The sequence below is a fragment of the Condylura cristata genome, unplaced genomic scaffold (genome assembly GCF_000260355.1).
Source record: "Condylura cristata isolate star-nosed mole 26May11 unplaced genomic scaffold, ConCri1.0 scaffold00019, whole genome shotgun sequence".
NCBI lineage: Eukaryota > Metazoa > Chordata > Mammalia > Eulipotyphla > Talpidae > Condylura > Condylura cristata.
This window is the reverse complement of record NW_004567120.1, coordinates 32,770,908-32,778,705: the sequence shown is the minus strand read 5'-3', so window position 1 is coordinate 32,778,705 and position 7,798 is coordinate 32,770,908. Positions and strand designations below refer to the sequence as shown.

The 7,798-nt window shown below is 49.3% G+C and overlaps 1 long non-coding RNA gene across 1 annotated transcript; it reads left to right on the top strand.

Annotated features, from left to right (window-relative positions):
* The first annotated feature begins 965 nt into the window (after nucleotides 1–965).
* On the top strand, nucleotides 966–7,139 carry LOC105853865. Its single transcript, XR_001145624.1, has 3 exons — nucleotides 966–1,078; nucleotides 3,061–3,140; nucleotides 3,868–7,139. It is a non-coding gene; the product is annotated as an uncharacterized LOC105853865 (long non-coding RNA).
* The last annotated feature ends 659 nt before the right edge of the window (nucleotides 7,140–7,798 follow it).

Here is a 7,798-nt window from a genome sequence, read left to right as displayed (position 1 = left end):
GGGGCCCCTAGTCTTGCTTGGGTGCTGAGGGACTAGCCAGCAGGGTTTGGAAACCAGAGGCTAGGGCCCCTCTTTTGGCGATTGAGATGTCCTTCTGCCTCAACCTGACGCCTGTCTGTCACAGGCCCTACCGTAGCAGTGTACTTCGTCAATCTGCCTGTTCTGCACCCCACTCTGTCTCTGGTGAAGCCTCGCACCGCCCCTGAAACTCTGGCCTGTACCCCAGTTCTGTATGCATAAATAAATAAATCTTAAAAAATATTTTGCAGGGCCTCCCAGGTGGCACAGAGAGGTGAGAGGTCTGTGGGGCGCCACATGCGTGGCTCCCTGGCAGGGAATGAAACGTGTGCTGCAGTGGCTTCACAGTGCTGTGTCTTAACCCCTGGTGCTTACACTGGGTCTTAAAAGATATGATGGTTGGGAACTTCTACAAGCTTAGCTAACTTGCCAAAATTTCCATGCATACTTTGGGGCTTTATTTATTCTCTGTCCAGCCCAATGCTACCTCGCAGGCATGCGAGGTACCATGTCTCCCCATGTACCCATCTGGTAGCCAAAGTTCCCACCCAAGTGTAGGGTTGGGCGAAGGACAGACAGCATCGAAGGGTTACTAGAGCAGGGCATAGCTCAGCTAGGTCGGGAAAAACGCGGCGAGCCCCATTGCTAAACTCAGAAACGACAGGAAACAGAGGTTACGTAAGTGCCAGGGACTGAATCGTGGAAGTGGACCTTGGGAGTGGGCATAATCAATATAAAAGCGGTAACAACAGGGGCAAAGAAGAATTTAGCGGTTCCTTTAAGACATCTGCAGAGCGGCCACTGTAGAACTGGAGCGAGTGGACAGTGTACCTGTCAATCACCGCGGGCCACCCAATGGCAATGTTGGAAGGCGGGGCCTAAGAACCGTTGGTGAAGACACTCCCCCCTCCCTTCGTGTTTCCCAAGCTTCTGTTGGTTCTGTTGGGCCAAGCAGTTAACATTATGGATTACAAAATGGATTTACCGGGCGGTTTCCGTGGACGCTTCCTGGCGATGACGAGGGCAGACGGCGTAGTCCTTTCCTACGATCTCAAAAGACGTGAGTTTCATTGACTTTCTGTGGCCGTTGGCTCTTGGGACTGGGCCTGGGAGATTCCGGTGGGTGGTGGGTCTTAACAAACTTTGACGGCTCTGTCCTATGGACTTGTGCCTGGACCCCAGGGAAGGGGCCTCTGCCCTATTGGGGCATGACGTACCAACGCGATGGACCCTTTAGATCAATTTGTTCGTTTCAACGTGGGTCCCGAACCCCTTGGCGGTGATGGTAACGGTTGGGGCGGTTTTGATCTTGTACATGAGGAGAGGGCGGCGGGTTGGAAGGCTGTTGGGGGCCCCTGGGCTGATCATACCATTGCATGTTTCGCTTCTTTGATGTGCTTGCACCGTGGTCTTGTTCCCTATGGAGAAATGTTCTTGAATAGAAGCGGGTTGAGGTTGCTGGGCTTTGAGAGGCAGAGCCGGCCACTGGCTGAGCCTGGCCTTGAGGACAGTCAGTGCTAGGGGAGCCCGCGGCTGGTCTGTTTGGGGCTTTAACGTGACGGGTTGATTTGTAGCATGTTAATCCTAGTGAGTGTGAGCCGGTCCTTTTCCTAAGCTTTGCGTTAAACCTTTCTAAGTGATGTTTAATTCACAAATGAGGAAAAATTGCGCTAATTGCCTGTGGGCGGGCGTCTTGCTTTCCGGCAGCGGCTGGTACCCAGGGTACAGTGATCTAACCTTTCGTTTTCTTTACCATTAAAAATGTAAAACAGCATGGTGTTGTGTGTCTTATTCCAAAGATAACGTCAACGTGAATAAAGTTGTGTTTAAAATGTGGAAATTACAGGCTTTGACCCTGTGGGGGAGAGTTGGTTGTTTTAGGACAGTTGAGATCCCGGAAGTGCCGCTGGCGGCCCGGTGGCTTGCGGTGGCACTTGATACTGTTGGGGGGTGGGGTAGGGGAAGGTGGGGGGTGGGGGGTTGTCTCTCAAATAAGTGCATATGGGATATCTTCTTTTAAGATTTCATTCTGTCTTTAGTCGTTTCGTGCATTTCCCTGGACGAGCGTGGGGCTTTTTCAACTTGCATATTAGGAAGTTCACTCCCAGAGAGGTCTCTAGGAATGAACGTTCCTTGCAGGTCAACACGCACACTTTGAATTTTATTTGGGAACCAAAACGTGCATATAACAGCGGGGCGGGGAGGGGGGGGTAGGGAAATGCACTGGACTATGATGATGGCACATGGGTGATTTGGTGTTGGGAAGCCCAAGGGGATTGCAAATGAGATGGAGAATGCACAAAATGATGTAAAAATAAACTATTATATATATATATATTTATTATATATATATAATAAAAATAAATTAGTATCTTAATCCGTAAAAAAAGAGCTTTAATAGTTAATAAGGCAATAAGTGAAAAACTTATAAATTACTAAAAATTTTAGTTTCAACATAGCTAATAAATTAAATTGATATTCAGTTCACTGCTCACAATTTAATAAAAAAATGTAATTTAATGTATTGCTATTTCTTTAAATGTTGGCCTAGGGGCTCCATCCAGCTCTTCTGCCATAGGAAAAAACCCCATACACGTGTAGTTCATGTCCTGGCCAGTCTGGCCCAGTACCATGCCCATGCTCCTGGCTTGGGGACCTGGGCCCGACTGAACATGCTGCTCCTTCCAAATTAGTGGTGTGGCCTCTTGCTGTAAAGCAGCTTAATTCACCTGTGATGTTTGGTCAAAACAGGATGAACTGAGATTCATTTTAAAGGGGTTGCCAGGCTTGTGAATAGCAGTTCTGTCGTACGTTATCTCTGATAACATTTGGCCTACTCTGTTGGGTATAGACTGCATGAGCGGGCACTCAGACCCATCATGTATTTTCCTCTCTTTGAAGCTCCCCTGCTTGAGGTAAAGTGGGTGTTTGGGACAAACTTGTTGAGTTCCCAAGTTACCATTTTTCTTGCAGTGATACTAATTAATCTCTGTAGCCACAGGTAAGTCTCTTTCAGGCTTGTATAATCATTACCTCCTTCAGGTCCTGTGATGGAAAAGTCCAGTACTGACCAAGCTGTGGACCTGTGATGAGAAGAGAGTGAAACCAGAGCCACCAGACAAGTAAGAGCAACCTTTTCTTACATTCCGCCAAGGTGTTGTGTTGGGTGGAGGCTAGCTCCAGTCTCCTGTCGGCTGTTTATCAGTTTAAATGGTGATGGCCCCCTACCCTGCGTCTCTAAGATAGGAACTGCCTGGGCACTGTTCACTCATGCTATGGTAGAAACCCTATGTCTACAATTCCTTGAACTGGGCAGCTTGTTGCCTGGTGCTATTTGTGTCCTGGTCCTAAAGCGGGTGTCTGTGGACCAAGGAGGTGGACGGAAATGGTATTGCCAGCCTGCCCCGACAGTGTAGGGTGAGCAGTTACCTGGTAGGGCTCTTGGGGATGATTAAAACCACTTGGAGGCCAGTATTCCTGCAACTTCACCTGCCAGCATTCTTGGCCTTTCTTTGCTTTCAGACTTCGCTGGGACTGCACATCATGATTCATTCACAAACAGCCCTGTCTCTGAGTCTCAAAGTCTCATGGCTCTTTTCACTGTCCTCTTTGAATCTCAGTTTCCACCTTTACATGGTGGGATTCGTATTATGATGTAAGGCTCAACTGTGGTACCCTTTGTTAAGTGCTGAGTGGGGGGGGGGGATGCTCAAGGAATTAGTACCCCACCCACATGTCGGAGCAGAAGTTTCTGGTGCTTGTTTTACTTCTCCCAATAGTTGCCTGCCAACCTCCATCCAAGCTTTGCAGACTGGGCCAAATGTCATTAAACTGTGTTTCCTTTCATAGGGCCAGCAAGTTGCCTCTGGAGTGACTCACGCATCCTTTTAAAAATCTCCACTCTTTCATCCTGCTGTGAAGTTAGAGGCATCCCTGGGCCCCAGGCTTTTGCTTACCCTCAGCCACCTTCTGCTCAGCTGGACTGCGCTGGATCAGCAGCCAGCACCAGGAAGGACTTTCTAGGGTACACTGTGCACTGTGCAGGCCAGAGGATTTCTGGCCAGAGGCAGTGCCAGAGGTCTCCACTCCCTGCTTTTCTATGCAAATCACTTGTGTACTGTGATGTTCAGGTGAAGGCATGTGAGAAACTGAGAGTTGTGTTCTGCAAAAACATGTACTATTCTAAAATGTTTTCAATGAATATTAGCTTTGCAAGTCATGTGTATTCAACAACTTTTTCCTCATGTAAGGAATGGTGATGTACTGTAAATTCTTGGTGTGAAATATTACACCTCAATTCCCATTTTCCTGGACTCTTTGTCCCTGCTCCTTCCATTATGGGTAATGGAAAGAGAATGGGTACTATGGCAAGGATTTGAAATGGAGTCTGTGCCTCGTGGCACTGCTTCCCCCTTCCCTGTAGACAGTAGTGCAATTGGCATAGCAAGAGCAGGCGCTTTGAGAGGTGCGTTGGTCACCGGGGGTGCTGAGGACTTACTTGGCCTTACACTGGTGATAATGATGCAATTCAAAGAGGAGGTTCCCCCTCCCCCACGGAGAGAGAGTAACTGGACCAAGGACAGTGCTCACTTCTGTGACTTTTTTCCTAATCACCCAAGCATGGGGAAACAAGTGCTTCTGCTGCCTCCATTTTCCTGAGGCGTGGGTGCTAGACGGATGGATCACTGTTTTGTCAGAGCAGTAGCCAAAAATTCAGCACTCAGAAAACTCAAATCAGAGTTTGACTGGCACCTTCCCTGTGGTGTTAGTCCCTGAGCTGTGAGCGGCCTTCTCAAGGAATCACTTTATGCCTGACAGGGTTCCCCAGATCTCTGTGTCTGCATTTCTTTCCTGTATGCTTATTGGCGGGATACAACTTTGGTATGCGAAGTAACGGAAGTGCCTAGTAGGGAAATATGCTGAGATGTAAGTGGCTTTCAAGACTCATTTGCCAGCCACGTTGATCTTGGGATCTTTTAAAGAAATTACAGGGTTTATTGTGTCAGAAAGAGACAGGGCTCCTCTGATGAGCAAAGATGGAATGATGGCCTTCAACTAGCCATGCCCGCAGGGCCTAAGTCACAGAGGTAGAGAGAGGCCTAGGAAGAATGGCTCTCTGTTGGATCTCTGAGGGCATGAGCGAAGGATTGGCTGAGCCAGCCCTGAATGTGAAGGGGGTAACTAACTGTGCTCAGATGTCTCCTGGTCACTGCCACAGCTCTTGTCAACCCCGCTGGAAAGGGGGAGTTCTATTTGTCCATGGGTGTCTCTGCTTATTGACACCCCTGGCACTACCTGGGGTTGATGTCCACGGGGGACAGAGGACCACGGCTCCCTCCTTCCAGTGTGATTTGACATCCCAAGGTCTCTGACAAAGATGGGGCATGTTTTTCTGCTTTGCAGCAGCTTTGGGAGCTCTGGGCTTTGTTGTTGGGAGGCTTTCTGTTTTTGCCATCTTCTGTGTACTGCCTTCCCCCATGAGACAAGACTAGGAGGGTGAGACTCACCCTCCTGTACTTGCTTCAGGAAGGGTCTTCTTCATGAGTCTCCTCCAAGGCATTTGTTGTTTCTGGAATGGTGATGTACTGCAAATTCTTGGTGTGAAATATTACACTTCAATTCCCATTTTCCTGGACTCTTTGTCCCTGCTCCTTCCATTATGGGTAATGGAAAGAGAATGGGTACTATGGCAAGGATTTGAAATGGAGTCTGTGCCTCGTGGCACTGCTTCCCCCTTCCCTGTAGACAGTAGTGCAATTGGCATAGCAAGAGCAGGCGCTTTGAGAGGTGCGTTGGTCACCGGGGGTGCTGAGGACTTACTTGGCCTTACACTGGTGATAATGATGCAATTCAAAGAGGAGGTTCCCCCTCCCCAGGTTCCCTGGTTTGACTGCCAGCCCTTTCATAGTGGCGTGTGGCCCACAGCGACACGGAAGAAAGTGAGCTGTGGTTTCCGGCAGCACTTCCCAGGTACTGCACACCACACCCTTCTTAAACATTCCCAAGGCACAAGTGTCGGGTAAGATTCCTGTAGGAACCTTACAACGACATTGGCAGCATCAAGGGTTTGAGGACCTTTTTGTCCTGGGGAAGAAATTGGCAGAGGACTGAGGACATTCTGACTAGAATATCCTGAGGGGTGAGAGACCAAGTTCTGGGTCAGAGGCGTGTGGCTCTCATTAGAAATCCAGAAGCCTCTGTGGCAACACATTTGGACCATTTGCAGATTTGCTGTGAACACACTCCCGCTGCCCTTACTCTGCACCTGGGTGGGAGGAGAAACGTGTGGGTCTTGCCCTAGAAGTTGCCTGAAGCTGGGCATGTTTGCCTTCTTCCAGAGCTTGTACTACAGCTGAGCCGGATTCTCGGGAACCAGGTCAGTCCTGCAGGCTGCTGGTTGAATCCTCTCAGCCCTCTGGCTGGAGAGGCATCTCCCCACAGGCTCTAGCTGCCCCTTCCCCCTCTATCTGCCGGAGGGTGTGGATGCTTTGTCCAAGTCAGTGTCCAGATCCCAGCGCCCCCAAGCCCAGAGCTTTCTTCTCAAGTAATGCGTAAGCCTTGTGGCCGCTAGCCGGCTGTTGGTGTGGAAGGCACTGATGCCACTGATGCCACGAGGTGGGGATGCTTGGTGTTCACGGTCTTCTGTGACTCTTTCTTGGCATTGGGCAGTGACATTGCCTCAGGGGCTCTCTGACTACCCTCAAGGAAAAGTGGTTGTACTAGGAGTCAAGGGCACCAGCTCAGCACTAGAGTGCGGCGAATGCAGCCGTGCAGGGCTGTTTGAGGGGCGAGCGGTGCCGTGGCTTCTGTATTACTCTCCACTACTCGGATATGGAGTGTACTCACTCGGGGCCTGGCTGGGATATGGGGCCATATCCCAGGGAAGGACACGGCACTGCTGCCAATGTTGTGATGGGATTTGTGGGTTCAGCTTGTATCTGCTGTCCTCTGTCCCAGTTCTCTCTGTAGGCCAGCACAGCTGGGCACAGAGGTAGCTTGGCCCATGGATGCATTTGACCTGAGAAACAGGCCCTTTGCGAAGGTCAGTGATCTTGCAGCAGGCACGTCCATTGACTCCCAAGGGGACTCACCCTTCTGGTGCTTTCTGTCAGATATTGTAAGTGCCTTTCTGTCAGATATTGTAAGTGCCTTGCACCATGGTGCAAGGTCTTGATGGAGTGTGCTCTGCTGTGAGTGTGTAGATTACGGGCTGCTCAGTTGTGGTGATAGGCCACAGGGTTGCAGTATGCCTCTTTCCACAAGCCAAATGCATACATTCTTCCTCCCAGGTGCTGAGTATATATTTGCGTCCTGAGGGTTGAATGTTCCTGGAACCTCCAGTGACTGTGGGTGTCTTATCCTTCAATTGCTTTATTTTTTTTTTACTGGCCTTGGGGGACTTCTTTGGGCAAAGGATGTGACATTTACTCCCTCAATAGCTTTGTTTTTTGCTTCTTCCCATTGTAAATAATGTTTTTTTATTCAGAATGTTCAATGCTATCCCCATTGTGCAATTGTTTCTGAACCTGAAATCTTGGGCACAGTTCTTCAGGGACCAAGAACTTCGCCTGCCAGACTGCAGTCGAGGAGCAGCTCCAAGGCTTATTTATTTCTTCTTGTGAAATGTTTGCTTTTGGGAACTGCGATTGGGGTTTGATTTGTACATGGGGTTGCTTGCTTGCCTATTAGTACAGAAGTTCCTCAAATAACATCATTTTTTCTTACCTTTCATGAGGGACGTCATCAATTCCAGGTCAGGCCACTGTGTGGGTCTCGAGTA